Below are 15,572 nucleotides of genomic sequence, written 5' to 3'. Positions count from 1 at the left end.
GGCCGGCCAACGGCCCGCGGGCTCGCAGCTTAGTAACTCGCTCCGTCAACCACACCCCACTCCCCTCCTTCCCCGTCCAGCCGCCCCCGACTCCCAGCACCTCGCAGACGCCTCTTCCCCCGCGGCACGCACACACCCCTCCCGCCCGCCCCACAACAAATTAGGGTTTTTGGCGTTACCTCCTCACGCTCTTTAATCTTCTTTCCTCAACTCCTAAACTTCCCCCGCCCCTACTTCTTCGGCAAAAGGCCCACATTGGGTGCCTCACGCCGCGAACCCTCTATCTCTCCCCTCTATTGGGTAGCTCCCATGCCACTCTTGGCTTCAGTGAGCCAATAAAAATAGGACGCCCCTCGTGAGGTTGCCGCCCATAAACAAAATACACTCTTCCTTCTCCCTCCCGCTCCACCCCCATCTACCTCTTCCCTCATCTCTACCGCCTTCGATTGGACTAGAAGAGGCCCAATCCGCTATCTCAAACATCCATTGGGGTGGAGGAACTTCGCTCAAAGAGTTCTTAATATACGATTGGCCGAAAGTGTTCCCATTCCCTCCCCTCTGCCCCGCCACCCCTTCGACCACTCTGGAGAGGTCAGCCGTATCTCGTTGTTCAGTGATCTGGAAGGTAAAAGACTATTGGCTAAGAGAGCCCGTCAGACCGGGATGGAGTGAAATCTGATTGGTTAATATGGGGACGATCAAGTTTGGTTGTCTACTCCGCCCCTCCCTCTCTTTTTTCCCCAACGCACCCGCCCCCTTCCGACCGCTTTTACTTTCTACGCATTTCTATTTCCTCCTTTATTTATTTATTTGTGATAAACTTAAATGACCCGGCGACGGAGGCGGGACTCGAGGCGAGGCCTGAAGATGACAAGCGGCGGCCGGGGGCCAATGTCGAGGGTACTTCGGAGTGAAGGGCAGCGGCAGTGACCAGTGAAAGGCAGGTGTCTGGAGCGTGCTAGGCCTATGGAGCCGGGATGCCCCAGCGGAGGCGGCGGTTGCCCGCTGTCTGGCGCGGCAACTACGCGGGGGGAGCCGCGGGGAGAGGGGGTAGGGTGTTCTGTCGCCGACGGCTGAGGCAGCAGGATGGAAGCTGAATTCAGGGCGGCGGCGCGCACGCTCACACTGAGTCAGGACTGATTTCTGCGGCCTGGGGCCAAGAGTTCACCAGCGGCCGCCGGAGTAATGCCAAGGTTCACAAGGAAAAATGTGGTTTAGAAAAATACTATGTAAGACAGTTCGGAGCAAATTGCTGTTAATATAAATGGTGATGACTTGTTCTAACCGGAATAGCAAATTGTTTCTTATTACTAAACATCTAAAATATCAACGACCCAGCTGAAGCCCACAAAATTCAATAGTCTTTGAGAGCTAGAAGGAATAAACAAAGCAACACAGAAAATTAAATGCAGTTCGGATGTTCAGTAAAACCATCAACCTCATCCATTTGTCATTCAACATAGTTCTACCCAGAGTAAAATACTTAACCTAATACTAGTCCAGTACCCAAGCATTGGGAAGAATGGGGCTCAAGGTCAGCAGGAAGAAAGGGACGTTTCCTGGAAAGGAACACTAAGAAGGCCTAAAATGGGGGGAAAATTGCCTTTTACTATTCAAAGAAGTAAAATAATTTCTTTTCTTCCAAAATTGAAGTTGTGCTTTTTAGGAATTTAAATAGCAATAATTCATCACAAACTAAGGGACTTAACTGAAAATAACATCCCTACAAAGTATATGGTGTTAGCAATTTGAAAATGACGTTGTTAGATAGAACATGCATTTGATGTATAGTTTCCAGTAGGCTTGCACTGAGTCCTCCGAATTTTTTAAAACATGTCTCCCTGCATGAATGTATTTATATAACTATACATACACGCATTTTGTTCACAGTGTTTCTTTGGGGGGGGGGGGGGTGCAGCGCATGGGCGAGAAATCAAACCTAGGTCTTCCATATGACAGGTGAGAATTCTATCAGTGAATTACCCTTGTACCAAGTCCACTGGATTTTAACCTAGGCTTTCTTCGTTATCATGCTTTTATGTAGGATGCTTGGCTTTGATTAGAAGTTGTTGGTAGAACCCAAGCAAAACAAATTGGTCGGGGTATAACAAAAATGTACAACCTTGACCTCGATAATACCGTTAGATCTACTTTTTGAGTTTATGTATGATGGTCTCAGTATCCAGAAAAATAATGCATCAGGTGTTAAGTTTGAAGTCCAGTAAAATGTACAAAATGCTATTCAGTCTATAAGCCAAAACAGTTTAGAATTTTATATTTAAATCATAGCTAAAAGCTAAGCAATATGAAATATTCTATTTTAAATAGTAGTGGTCAGGTGAGACCTTGGATGTTACTGCCTCAGTTAAAGATGCTGACTGTTGTGTATTCTTTTGCCCTGATGTTAGAATTTGACCATGCTTTTTTCTATAAGAAATGCCTCAATCTTCATTTTTACTTTACATCATATACGTATTAGTTGGCTAATGCTGCCAGAAAGCAATTATGGAATGACTTTTAAAAAGGGAATTTAATAAGTTACAAGTTTACAGTTCTAAGGACACAAATAATGTCCTAACTAAGGCATCCAGAGAAAGATACCTTGGCTTGAGGAAGGTTGATCTGGGAAAGCATGTCACTGGCATCTGCTGGTCCTTGTTCCTCGTTGCTTCCAGCTTCTGGTGCCAATGGGTTTCCTAAGTGTCTGTGGAAGTTCATTTATTCACTTAGCAGCTCTGTGACAAACTGGATTTTATTTCTTAGCTTGGCATCTTCTGGGGCTGGAGATTTCTTTTCTTCAGGTTTTGGCTATTTCTATGAGTCCTTGCTTAGTACCTGGGCTATTTTTTTCTCAATCTCCAAACCTCTGTAACAACTCTGAGCTTTCTCAAAACTGTTTCCTCTTTTAAAGGACCCCAGTAAACTAATCAAGACCCACCTTGAATAGGCGGAGTCACATCTCCATCTAACCGAAAGGCTATACCCACAATTGTGCATGCCCCATCTTCCTGGAAATAATCGCATTAAAAAGTCACACCCCACAACTGGGAAAGCCTCATCTCCACAGAGATAATCTAATCGAAAGGATTTCCACCTACAATATTGAATCAGGATTAAAGGGCATGGCTTTTCTAGGTTCCACGACACTTTCAAACCGACACAATATACATTACATACCTCCATTATATTGCATACCATATTTACACTCATTCCTCCAGCTTCACCCCCACCCCACATATGCGGATACATAAAACACTCCAAAAAAATGTCCCAAGAAGTCTGTAACTATGTTAAATAGAAAGGTTTTCTTTTGGTTAGCAATTACCAGAATTGAGAAAAAGGATAACATAAAAACCAGGTGCTAAGAAAGCAAAGGAGAGTGATGAAGGTGTGACGGATAGAAAATGAAAACAAGTGGCGATTGTATAGAGGAGGGTTTTTGTAAAGAAATTCTATTCTGTAATCTGTTGCTTCCAACTATCCTAAATAGGACTCTGTAAGGCTAAAAATGTTTCAAAGAAGCCAAGTTAGTAGTAAATGTACTCACTCTATGTTACAAATAACCACACTTGAGTTTTAAATTCTTTATCCAACATCACAAGTAACAAAGTTTATTTTTAAACTCAAATCTATCTGCCATTTTCCACTATGCATTCATTCATTCATCCATTCATTCTTGCATTGAACAAATATTAAGTGCTCATTCTTCATAGTAAAAATAATTGAGCTTTTAAAATTGCCAGGTACATAGAAACTAAAGACAGTATCTTTTTCCAAAGAGAAGTAAAGGGATAAATTACTATAAGTTGTACTTACATGGAATATACAACATGATAATACAGGGAAGAGAGTGCCTAACTCCTAAAAAGTTATGAATATTTGTAATACACCGAATTCATCAATATACTGAATACAAAATCAAATTAGATCTGCACTCAGGGGTCTTAGATTCTAATCAAGGCACTAATTAGACATTTATATTTCTTTTTCTTTTTTTTTTTTTAACATGGGCAGGCACCAGGAATCGAACCCGGGTCCTCGGGCATGGCAGGCAAGCATTCTTACCTGCTGAGTCATTGTGGCCTGCCCAAAAATTTATATTTCTAGCCAAAATGGGAAAAGTCTTGATGGAATAAGTAAAGTGCTATGGGATTTCAGAAAATAAATACTTAAATCTTGAGCTGTGGGGGTAGGAAATCAAGGAAATCTTCATAGAAGGGGTGACTCTTCAGGTTTTCTCAGAAGGAAATGTTAGCAAACCTAACCTTCCTACTTCATACACAAAGACTTATAAAATACAGATCATGTGATATTTTTGCCATTTACTCAAAACAAGTGCCATTTTTTCTGTGCATATGCTCACCAATAACCTGAGTAAATAATAGACAATAAGAGAATATGTTTTAAAAATAAGTCTCCATTTTGTGATGGAATAAACTTCAGAACCAAATACCGGAAACTATGATTAGACAACTCACATCCAAAGCAACTTAAAGGGGATTTCTGTAAATTCACGTGTAGCTCAGATTTGAGCCAAGTTTTTCTGCTCTCGGCAATATATAAAACTTGCCTTGAACCCCTAAATCCACAATACACAGAAGTCTGAATCCCTTTCTGATGTTTCACTGGATTTGCAAAGGCTTATGTTTTCATGGGTTCATATGCACACAAGTCTTTTGTCTCCATGGATTTTTTTTCTGTCTTATTTGGAGCCATTGATTTAAATAGCAAATTCACACCAGAACTCGAATCGGTTTCTACCAAAGCCTCACTCACGTAAATGGGAATATAATGCACTTGACTTAAGCGTTTGATATTAGAGAAAGAAGAGCAGGGAGAGAGAAAAAGAAGAAATCTTTAAAAAATGGTGTGTTGTGGCCCAGGATAGGGGAAATGAACAAGGGAACAGAACTCAGAAACAAACAAAGGCATAAATGATAACTTGAGGCTACAAACTGGCAACACAGATTACTGGAGAGAAAAGAGACTAGTTATGAGAGAAATGGAGGAGAGGTTAGAAATTGGGTCCCACAGTTTACATGGTACACAAAGATCAATTTCAGGTCCTTTAGGGACTGGGTTATGAGTCCTACCTGCAAGCAGGAGGTAGGCACTATAATTGGTAGGTCTGAGTCACATGGCTAGAATGTGGGTGAAGCAGTCCCCAAAAGGAGCACAGTAATGATAACAAATGTTCAGCATAATGAAAGACCCAGTGACCTTCAGGAGTCCTAGTTGTGTCTAATATGTCCCTATCTTTCCTAGTACCACAAATTAATTACTTTCTTTTAATTGGTTAATTGTTTAAGGTGGTCCGATTTGAGTATGCTTTACTTGCAATTTGACGTGAATAAGTCTTAATGTCCATTGGTAGTTTTACGGTTTTATTTACATAAATCAGTCTCATTGTTATCATTAGAAACATGTTACAGTTTTTCTGCCACTGTGAAAAGGATGTTTTCTCCATCACATTGACACACATTGCCAAAGTGCAGGAAAACTATTGTTTTTGCCTATTGACTTTGTATCCAAAGTCATCTTGGTGAACTCTTTTATCATTTGTCATTTATCAGAATCAACTGATTTTGGTTTTGTTATGTAGACATTCATATTATCTCCTAAAAGCTCTGCCAAAAAAAATGTCAAATTCTTGTCATGCTAGTGTGTATCTGCATCTTATTTCTGAATTTTACGGGTGTATTTCCGACTTTGCAACTTTAAGTAGATTTCTTGTGAAAAGTGTCGTGTCTGATAAAAAAAGTTATAGTCTTAGCCTGAAAAGTAGTCTATTTAAAATTTCACCAATGGGTATTGAATTTTATCAAATAGCTTCTGTAAATGTATAAAATAATCATGATTTTACTCTTTATTCTGTTAACATATTATTTTAATAGCATACTGATACTGAGCTACCTTCATTCCTAGATAAATCTTCTTGTTTTACCTCTGTTTTAATGAGTAATGTGTGTAATTTGCTAATATTGTTATATTAGAATTTACTAACTTCTTAAGTGAAATTGATATTAATAAGGAAATAAAATTATATGTTCTCTTCCTGTGCAGCCTTCATCCAGTATGGAGATTTATGTTAGGCTAGCCTCAGAATTCATTGAGAAATTTTAAACTTTTACCCTGCTCTGGAGATTTTTTTGTTCCTTGGCAGAACTCACCTGTAAAACATCTCTACCTGTGTGGCTTTTTTTTTCATTTTTTATTGTGAAATATGACCTATATGCAAAAAAAGCAATGAATTTTAAAGTACATTGTAACATGTAGTTTTAGAACAGATTTCAAAGTTTGTTGTGGGTACCAGTTCCAAAATTTCAGCTATTTCCTTCTAGCTATTCCAAGACACTGGAGACTAAAAGAAATATCAGTATAGTGATTCAGCAGTCATACTCATTTTTTAAATCCTGTCCTCTCTATTACGACTCCTCCTTCTCCTTTGATCATTCTTCCAATTTTTAGGCATATTTGGGCTGTGTCCTTTCTAACTTTCTCATGTTGGAAAAGGGTATTGACAATATAGGATAGAAGGTTGGAACTATTTGATGTTCTTGGACAGTCCGGCCCCTCTGGGTTCAGGACTTATCTGGCCTAGGAACCATGTGGAGGTTAAAGGTATCTGGAAAGTAATCTTAGTGTGTGAAACTTTTGTATAATCTCAGATAAAGCCCTAGGTGTTCTTACAGTTAACAGAAATGGTATTGGTTGGGGGTTGGCAAACTGTGGTAATTAGCAATATCTAGCGGACGTTTGCATAAAAGTAGCCTGCAAAATAGTCTTTCAACTCTGTTTGAACTCCCTTAGCCATTGATACCTTATTTTGTTACATTTATTTTCCCCCATTTCATCAGGAAGGCATTATCAAACCTACAGTGCCAGGGCCAGGCTCTTCCCTGGGAGTAATGTCCAAATTGCCAGGGAGACTTTCACCCCTGGATGTCATGTCCCATGTAGTGGGAGGGTAATGATTTTCCTTGCAGTGTTGGGCCTGGAGAGAAAGAGACCACATCTGAGCAAAACAAAAAGAAATTTTGTGGAAGTAACTCTTAGGCATAACCATAGGTAAGCTTAGCTTCTCTACTACAGAAATAAATTTCATAAGAGCAAGCCTCAAGAACAAGGGCTTGGCCTATTGAATTGAGAGTCCCTAATGTTTGAAATAGTATCAGGGGTTTCCTTGGTAGGAAAGTTTGATAGTTCTATTTTTTCTCCAGTCCCTCAAGGAACTTTTCCAGTACTTTTAAATTTTCTGCCTAATATACTCTGGAATTTGTCCAGTGATAACATTAAGCTATACAGAATTACAAACCCTAATTCTCATTCGGGGCACCATGTGTTTGGGTTGTTTAAATGTGCTGACAAGTTGTGTTAGATTATGTGCTATAGAAAATTTAGGTTTTGAACAAAATAAACCTCTCTTCCTTTTGTCTCATACAGTAGGAGAAGTTCTAAAATACAGACAATATCATCCTTTACCCTGTATTCTGATTTACCTTACCTCAAAGAGATCCGCTTCATTCTTATCTCTAATTGAGGTCTGATCTCTTTTTTGGTTTCTTTACCAGTTGTGTGTAGCATTGCTGACTTTCAGAGCTGAAGAACTTGGACTCTGAGTCTTATGTGTCACACAGGTACCCAGAGTTCCAGCGAAATACCAGGTTCTACATTTTATAAAGCACAGACTCTCAAAATATAGAAATTACAGCTCTGGGCTAAATGTGACTGCAATAAGAGCTCATCACCTAGGCTCCAATTTTCTTACAGGTATTCTCTTAAGAGAGACCGTACAATATTTGTTCTTTTGTTTCTGATTTATTTTGTACCACATAAAGTCCCCAAGGTTCATTCACCTTGTTGCATGCCTCACAACTTCATTCCTTTCTATAGCCACAAAATATTCCATCATATGTTTACACTACAGTTCACCACTCTGCTTCTAATTCAGTGTATCCTTCAGCCACCTCCATGCATTGGGCATCATGGATAATGTCCAAATTAAAAAATTCACCCCTCATGTTATCCACATTTAGTTGTACAATCATCGACACTCTCAATTTTAGACAATTTTCATTGTTCCAAAGAGAAAAATAACAGATAAGCCTTCTCTCACCAAATAGAAAATCCAAACATCCCCTTAACTCTTGTCACTGCCCCCTAGTTATTTACTCCCTGGTATTGCTGTTGTACTGTTGATGTTTTCCTGTTAAATATAGGCCATAGCATGAATAGTAGTTTTCCCCCATACCCCTCTATTATTGACTCCTTGTAAAAGATTTATACCTTTGAAGTGGTTGATGCAAGAGCTTATTTGTATTTGTGGTGTTAATTGGTGGGATACGTGGCTCTATACAACCCCTTTCAATCAAGGGCACCTTCAATATAACAATATTACATATAACCCTACTAATGAACCACCTTCACTTCTATCCATTCCCTTATGTTTAAATTCAACCTCATTAGCTAACCATTCCATCTCTAGCTTCTGTGAATCTCTAGGTCCCCTATATTCTTCTTTATAAGCCTCTGAGTTTACCTTTACCAAGTTCTTAATAATGAAATCATTCTTTATCCTTTTGTGTCTGGCTTATTTCACTCAGTATTATGTCCTCAGGGTTTTTCCATGTTATGATATGTTTCAGGACCTCATTTTGTCTTATTGTACATATTATTCTATCATATGTATATACCACATTTTGTTTATCCGCTTATCTGCTTTTGAATTGTTTCCATTTTTTGGCAATTGTGAGTAGTGCTGCTATGAACATTGGAGTGCAAATGTCTGTGTCACTGCTTTCAGCTCTTCTGGGTATATACCAGATAGTTGTATTGCCAGGTCAGTAGGGTAACTCGATATTTAATTTTCTAAGTAACTGACCTTTGGCTTTTTATAAAAAGGATAAATCTGTCTATTTTTCCAATTCTATAAATTTTAGTCATGCAGCTTTCTTCCTCTCCCTGAGTCATCTTTGGTAATTTAAATTTTCTTAGAAAAGTATTCATTTCTTCTAGATTGCCAAATTTATTTTTATAAAATTTATATACTGTTATTAAATTTTTAAATCACTTTAATTTTTTTTTGATCTGGAACTTTTTTTTTATTCTTTACATGAAAACAAAGTCTAGTACATTTGTTTTATATGCTGAATTATTTTAACTGCTGATTCAATTTAATTACTTCTGGAGTATGCAGTTTCCTATTTCTCCTTGGGTCAATTTTGTATATTATATTTTCTCTAAAATTTGTCCAATGTATCTAAGTTTTCAATATATTGTGAAATAGTTCTTTATTATATATTCTCTTAATTTCTTAATCTCTGCTGAACTTTGTCTTCCTATTTACGTTCCTAACATTGCTTAATTGTGTCTTCTCTTTCTTTTCTCTTGATAAAACTTGCCAATATTTGTCAATTGTATTTTCCACTTTTAGCTTTGTTGATTCTTTCTATTAAATCTTTGTTTTCTAACTCATTCACTTTCCTTTCTAAAGTAGCACATAATTAGTGTTACAGCACCATATTTATTTCCTTATGAGATTATGTATTCGTTTATGTAATTGTATGTGCAATTATTTTATATAGTGTATTTGTGTGTTTAGCTGCACAGAACTCTTTCTACATTAGGGAAATTTATAACTTATCTATTGTTGTGTAGCAAACCATCCCAAAATTTAGAGGCTTAAAAGAACAATCAATTTATTTGTTCCTGATCCTGTGAGTCTGCAATTTGGACTAGGCTCAGCTGAGCGGTCCTTCTAATCTTGCCAGTTGTGTTTTTAGAGATTTACTCCAGATCACATGAGCATCAAAAGTTCCACTTATTTCCTCTTTACACTAGTAGAGACCCTCAATCTATAGCAAGCTTGATCTTCAGTCTGTGCCCAGATTATTCCCCTGGAAAATTTAGTTGGCAAATTCTGCCTGCCCAGAAGAAGCTCTTCCCTCTCTGTTATCTTATTCATCAGTTCCTCTTTGTACCCCCAAGGCTTCAGTGTCTTAAAAGTATAGTGTTTGTAATTCGTCTGCTTTTTTCCTAGTAGAAGTGGGAATGAACGCCTACTACTACCTTCTACATCCTGTCTGAAAGCAGAAGTTTCAGATATTGAAGTTTTGATTTCAGATGTAGTATTTCTTTCAGTTCTAGAATTTATCTTTGGTTCCTTTTAATGAACTTCAGGTCTAAGCTAAGTGGCTTCATTGTTTCCTCTTATCCTAAATATTTTATATACATATTTAATATAACATTTAGGAATAACACCATTATATCATTCAGATGGTCTTTCTATTGATTTTTTTCTTGGTTTTGAGCTATTCATTTCATAATTTTAATGAATGGTAGACATTTGGATGAAAAATTATGGAGGTTAAGTTTTAATTCCAGTAGGCAGTAAAAATGTAGGCAGATCATCTTGATCCTGATGAAGGTTGGTGTTACTCTTAATTTAGGAAAATCTGTTTCAGGCAAATTTATTTCCTAGGATATGATGGTCTTTGGAGTCTCAAATGAAATTATTGGATGTTTACAAATTTTTCTCATTTTCGCTATCTCCAAATTCTACCCTCTATCTCCAAAGCACCATAAGGCTGTTGAACTTTTTGCTCAGCAATTTAGCCTCACAGCTGTTTCTTTTTTATGTATTTCTGGGGTTACTCTGTGAGTACTCAGGTTAAAAGTTTGCACACTCCTCAAGCGGAAATTGCATAAATTTTTGGTCTTATTTCTCTGCCATTTCTTCCTCCCTAGAATGTTACCCTCCAAGTCTCAGCAGTTTTGACAGAGTCAAACCATATCCTGTTTTACCTCTACCTAGTGAGCCTGTAGTTTTCTACACAGATTTTATTTCCTGCTTTGTGAATTAGCAGCTGCCATAGGGAAAAGGACAGGGTGATTTTAGAGCTCTCCTTGCTGGGCTCCTCTTGTAAATCATAGCCCCTGAAGCCATACCTGCATTGGTTGCTCTCTAATATCTTTTTTTAAAGTTATATATTTATATTTTATTCAGCTGTTATAGCTGTTTTAGCAGGAGGGTTAATTTAATACAAGCTACTCCATCATGACTGCACCCCTATGTGATAGTCTAAAGTATAATTAATATATATTATTTCACCAAGCTGGGCATACAAGACAAGGTCACATGTCTTTTAAATCCAAATTAAAAATTCTTAAACACCATCTAATAGAAAAAGGATGGCTTTCTTCCTATATCAGTTTGCCCCAGTAAGTCCAAGATTCTCAGAAATGCTTACTAAGTCCAAGAGGCCATCCCTACTTATCAAATCTCATGGCCCAAATATCTGATTAGTTCACTAGGCAGAGCTTCTGTTGATGTTGCTGTTTCTCTCTCCTGTTGCTCTGAAAACTAATGGATCAGAAGCCATAACCAGTCTCTCTTCAAGGTGGATAGTGTTTTAGTTCCTGAGGCATATGCCACTATAATTGGTCCCACTGGTTTCTCAGGAGCAGGTATGGTGTGGAAACCCTTTTCCCTGTGCTAGTATCATTTATGGACTCACAAACCTTGTCTTCAAATCTTATAATTATCTTGTGACAGAGCTCTTTCAGAAAACGAAAACAGAGATATTATTACTCTTGGTGTTCATGCAGTGTCTGGGTGGTTGCATCAGGAAAGATTTCTTGTCTCAACCAAATGTTGGGACTTTCCTGAAAACTGTGTGCCCTTACCCTCAAGAGAGGATGAATGTGATTTACCAGCAAGGTTCTCCCTTTCTGAGGTTCTGCTGCTCAATGAATGCCTCAGTGCTGATATCAGGACTACTTACAGTGTTTAAGAATGTCCATAGATCTGAAGTATATTGGAAAGCTTATAGAGAAGGTGTATTGGTTTCTTATAACTGCTGTAAAAAAAAAAAATACCACAAATTCAAGTTACTTAGAACAACACAGACTTATTCTCTTATAGTTCTGGAGGTCAAAAGTCCAAAATAAGTCTCAGTGGGCTAAAATCAAAGCATCAGGTGGACTGCAATCCTTCTGGAGGCTCTAGGATAGACTCTGTTTCTTTGCCTTTTCTAGCCTCTAGAGGATGCCTGTATTCCTTGGCTCATGCCCCAGTCCTTCATCTTCAAAGTCAGTAGCATAACAACTTCCAATCTCTCTCTCTCTGTCTCTCTCTCTCTCTGCTTCCACATAATAGTACCTTTTTCTGACTCTGACTCCCCTAACTTCCTCTTCTATGGGTCCTTATGGTTAAATTAGGCCCACCTGGATAATCCAGGCTAATTTACCCATATCAAAATCCTTAATCATATTTAAGTCCCTTTTGTTATGTAAAGTAACATATTCACAGGTTTCAGGGATTAAAATGTACACATCTTTGGGGAATAATTATTTAACATTCCACAGAAGGGCTCTCTTCACTCCTATCCTTACTCTCCCAAAAATACCTGAGGAAAGTAGGACCCTGTTTGGGGACTGAATCATTTAACCTACAAAGTATATATTCAGGTCTTAATCCATGTTCCTATGGGTGTGAACCCATTAGTAAATAGGACCTTTGAAGATGTTATTATTAAAGTGGGGAGTTATTTATTACTAGTATCTTTAAAGATCTTTTTAAATGAGGCCAAATTAAATCAGGTGGGCTGTAATCCATGTAATTTAGAGAGGAAATTTGGGCACAGTTAGGCAGCAGAAGCCAAAAGTCAGATGGAGCCAGAAGTCAATGGAAACAGAAGAGACACAAGAAGAGGTAAATTCCCATGTGACAAAGGCAGAGAAGCAAGACAGGGGACCCCAAGAATTATGTAAAGCCAGCACCAATACTTCATAGATTTTAGGAGAAAGCATAGCCTGACAAGACCTTAATTGTGCAGTTCTAGCCTCCAAAACCATGAAGCAATCAAATGCTGTCACATAACCAAACTTTGTGTGGTATTTGTCATAGCAGCCCTGGCAAATGTACAAAAAACCTCTATTTTTGAAGTTGAACTTAATTTTTTAGACATGACTCCCTAGATCTCAACAAGGAGGCCCTGACTAAATCTTTCTTATACAGCAATTCTACAACCCAAGGACTGAACCATTGAATTGATTGTTATAGCTCAAGAATTTCTGGACTCTTTCCTATTGTATAAACTTTGGAAGGTAGGATGGATGAGGTAGAAATGACAAGTCATACTTCCACCTGGCTAAATGTATTCTAGAGAAAAGGTCACCATCTTTTTAGTTTATATATTGCCAGAAAGCAATATGCCAGAAACAGAATGGCTTTTAAAAGAGGGAATTTATTATTGGGTAGATAAAAATACCCAATGAAAGGGAAGGGTAAGGGGTATGGTATATATGACTTTTTTCTTTTGTCTTTTTATTTCTTTTTCTGGAGTAATGCAAATGTTCTAAAAAATGATCACGGTGATGGATACACAACTATTTAATGAGACTCTGAGCCATTGATTGTACACCATGTATGGAATGTATGTGTGTGAAGATGTGTCAATAAAAATATTTGAAAACTTGTCTCGTTAAAAAGTGTAACACTAGTGATTTAATTGGGGGAAATTCTTCAATGTGTCAGTTTACTTGTGGAGAGTTAGGAATTTTTGGATATTGACATCTTTAGGATTTTTAGAATTCCTAAACAAAACACCTTACAGTTTTCCATTTGTTCAAACCTTTGTGTAACTTAAGAACATTTTGCAGTATTTCTTGGTATAACTTTCCTATTTTTTATAAATTTAATCATGTGTTTTTTTGTATTTTTGTTTCTTTTGAAATAAAACTTTTATTTCCTCACTAAGAAAAAAGACAGGGGGCCGTAACTTATTTAGTTGCAAGTTTACAGTTCTAAGGCTGTGAAAATGTCCAAGTTAAGGCAAAGCTATAAAAATATCCAAACTAAGGCATCCAGGGAAAGATACCTTAGTTCAAAAAGGCTGATGACATTTGGATTTTCTCTGTCAGCTGGAAAGGAATACAGCAACATCTGCTAGTTTTCTCTCCAGGCTTCTTCAACCCTTCCCTGAGGGCATTTTCTTTCTGTATCTCCGAAGATCTCTGGCTGTGTGGGTTCTGTCTATTCTGAAGCATTTTCCAAAATGGTTCCCTCTTAAAGGGCTCCAGTAGGAACCCCACCTTGAAACGGTAGAGATACATCTCCAAGAAACCATCTAATCAAAAGTTACCACCCACAATTGGATGGGTCACATCTCCATGGAAACACTCAAAAAGATTCCACCCAGCAATGTTGAATGAGGATAAAGGACATGGCTTTTCTGGGATTCATAATAGCTTCAAATGGCACAGCATCATTCAAAATCATGCAACAGGCTTCAGTCTAGAAATAACTCAGCTATTAATTGCATGACTTTAACATGCCAATGGAAAATGCAGTGGGGACTAATCAAGGGTAGCAGCTAGCAAGCTAGTGTCAGAATAAAGGGCATGAACTTAACCAAGTTCTTCCCTTGTCACTTTTCTCTAATCCACTAAGCACGTTCTCTAATAGAGAGCTATTTTATTTTTGTCCATTTGTAATAAAACAGAAAGGAACTAAAGGACTTTGGTGACTTGTAGTTTTTTCCCTTTTCTTCTTCTTTCATTCCTCTCACCCTCCCTCTCCCTCCCTACCTCCTTGTCTTCCCCCTCCCTCTTTCCCTCTCCTTTTCTTCCTTCCTTCTTTCCTTCCTTTCTATCTTCTTTCCCTCCTTCCTTCATTAGTTGTTGTGTTTTTTTTTTTTAACAAACATTCCCCTTTCTTATTTTTTCTTGAAGAAGTTACTTTACATTATGACGGAGGTCACTAGATTTGTAAACTCTGCAAAAAGTGGATCATGCCTCTAGATAAAGGAATACTAAAAATCATTCCCTGATAAGGGAGAACATAAAATAAATTTTGAGAAATTAGTTAGTTTCTTTTTTTTCAAATTGTGCACCCCAAACTATTTGTGGAGAAAGTTATATGCTCTCTATTTTTTATTATTATTATTTTTATTAATTAAAAAAATTAACAAAACATTTAGAAATCATTCCATTCTACATATATAATCAATAATTCTTAATATCATCACAGTTGCATATTCATCATTTCTTAGTACATTTGCATCGATTTAGAAAAAGAAAAAGACAACGGAAAAAGAAATAAAATGATAATAGAGAAAAAAAAAAAAGACTATACGTACCATACCCCTTTACCCCTTGCATTCATTTACCACTATTTCAAACTGAATTTATTTTAACATTTGTTCCCCCTATTATTTATTTTTATTCCATATGTTCTACTCTTCTGTTGATATAGTAGCTAAAAGGAGCATCAGACATAAGGTTTTCACATTCACAGAGTCTCATTGTGAAAGCTATATCATTGTTCAATCATCATCAAGAAACATGGCTACTGGAACACAGCACTACATTTTCAGGCAGTTCCCTCCAGCCTCTCCACTACATCTTGAACAACAAGGTGATATCTACTTAATGCGTAAGAATAACCTCCAGGATAACCTCTCCACTCTGTTTGGAATCTCTCAGCCATTGACACTTTGCCTCATTTTACTCTTCCCCCTTTTGGTCGAGAAGGTTCTCTCAGACTCTTGATGTTAATTCTCAGCTCATTC

The 15,572-nt window shown here is 37.6% G+C and overlaps 2 protein-coding genes across 40 annotated transcripts in view; one reads left to right on the top strand and one right to left on the bottom strand.

The window, feature by feature from the left end:
* Nucleotides 1-289, bottom strand: part of ZBTB20 (zinc finger and BTB domain containing 20) — an 893,822-nt gene extending 893,533 nt beyond the window's left edge. For 17 of the 21 annotated variants that reach the window (XM_077118273.1, XM_077118271.1, XM_077118270.1 and 14 more), the window contains exon 1: nt 180-259. The gene's annotated coding sequence lies outside the window, so the exon portion shown is untranslated. Of the gene's footprint in view, nt 1-179 lie in introns of all 21 variants that reach the window. The other 4 variants (XM_077118274.1, XM_077118288.1, XM_077118272.1 and 1 more) reach the window with 4 other exon arrangements.
* LOC143648382 (uncharacterized) overlaps nt 186-15,572 on the top strand; it is a 239,889-nt gene continuing 224,502 nt past the window's right edge. For 7 of the 19 annotated variants that reach the window (XR_013158525.1, XR_013158522.1, XR_013158514.1 and 4 more), the window contains exon 1: nt 695-940. The gene's annotated coding sequence lies outside the window, so the exon portion shown is untranslated. Of the gene's footprint in view, nt 626-690; nt 941-15,572 lie in introns of those variants that run through there. The other 12 variants (XR_013158512.1, XM_077118320.1, XM_077118319.1 and 9 more) reach the window with 6 other exon arrangements.

This window comes from Tamandua tetradactyla, chromosome 10 (assembly GCF_023851605.1).
Source record: "Tamandua tetradactyla isolate mTamTet1 chromosome 10, mTamTet1.pri, whole genome shotgun sequence".
NCBI lineage: Eukaryota > Metazoa > Chordata > Mammalia > Pilosa > Myrmecophagidae > Tamandua > Tamandua tetradactyla.
The sequence above is the reverse complement of the archived record's forward strand: the minus strand, read 5'-3'. Positions and strand labels throughout refer to the sequence as shown.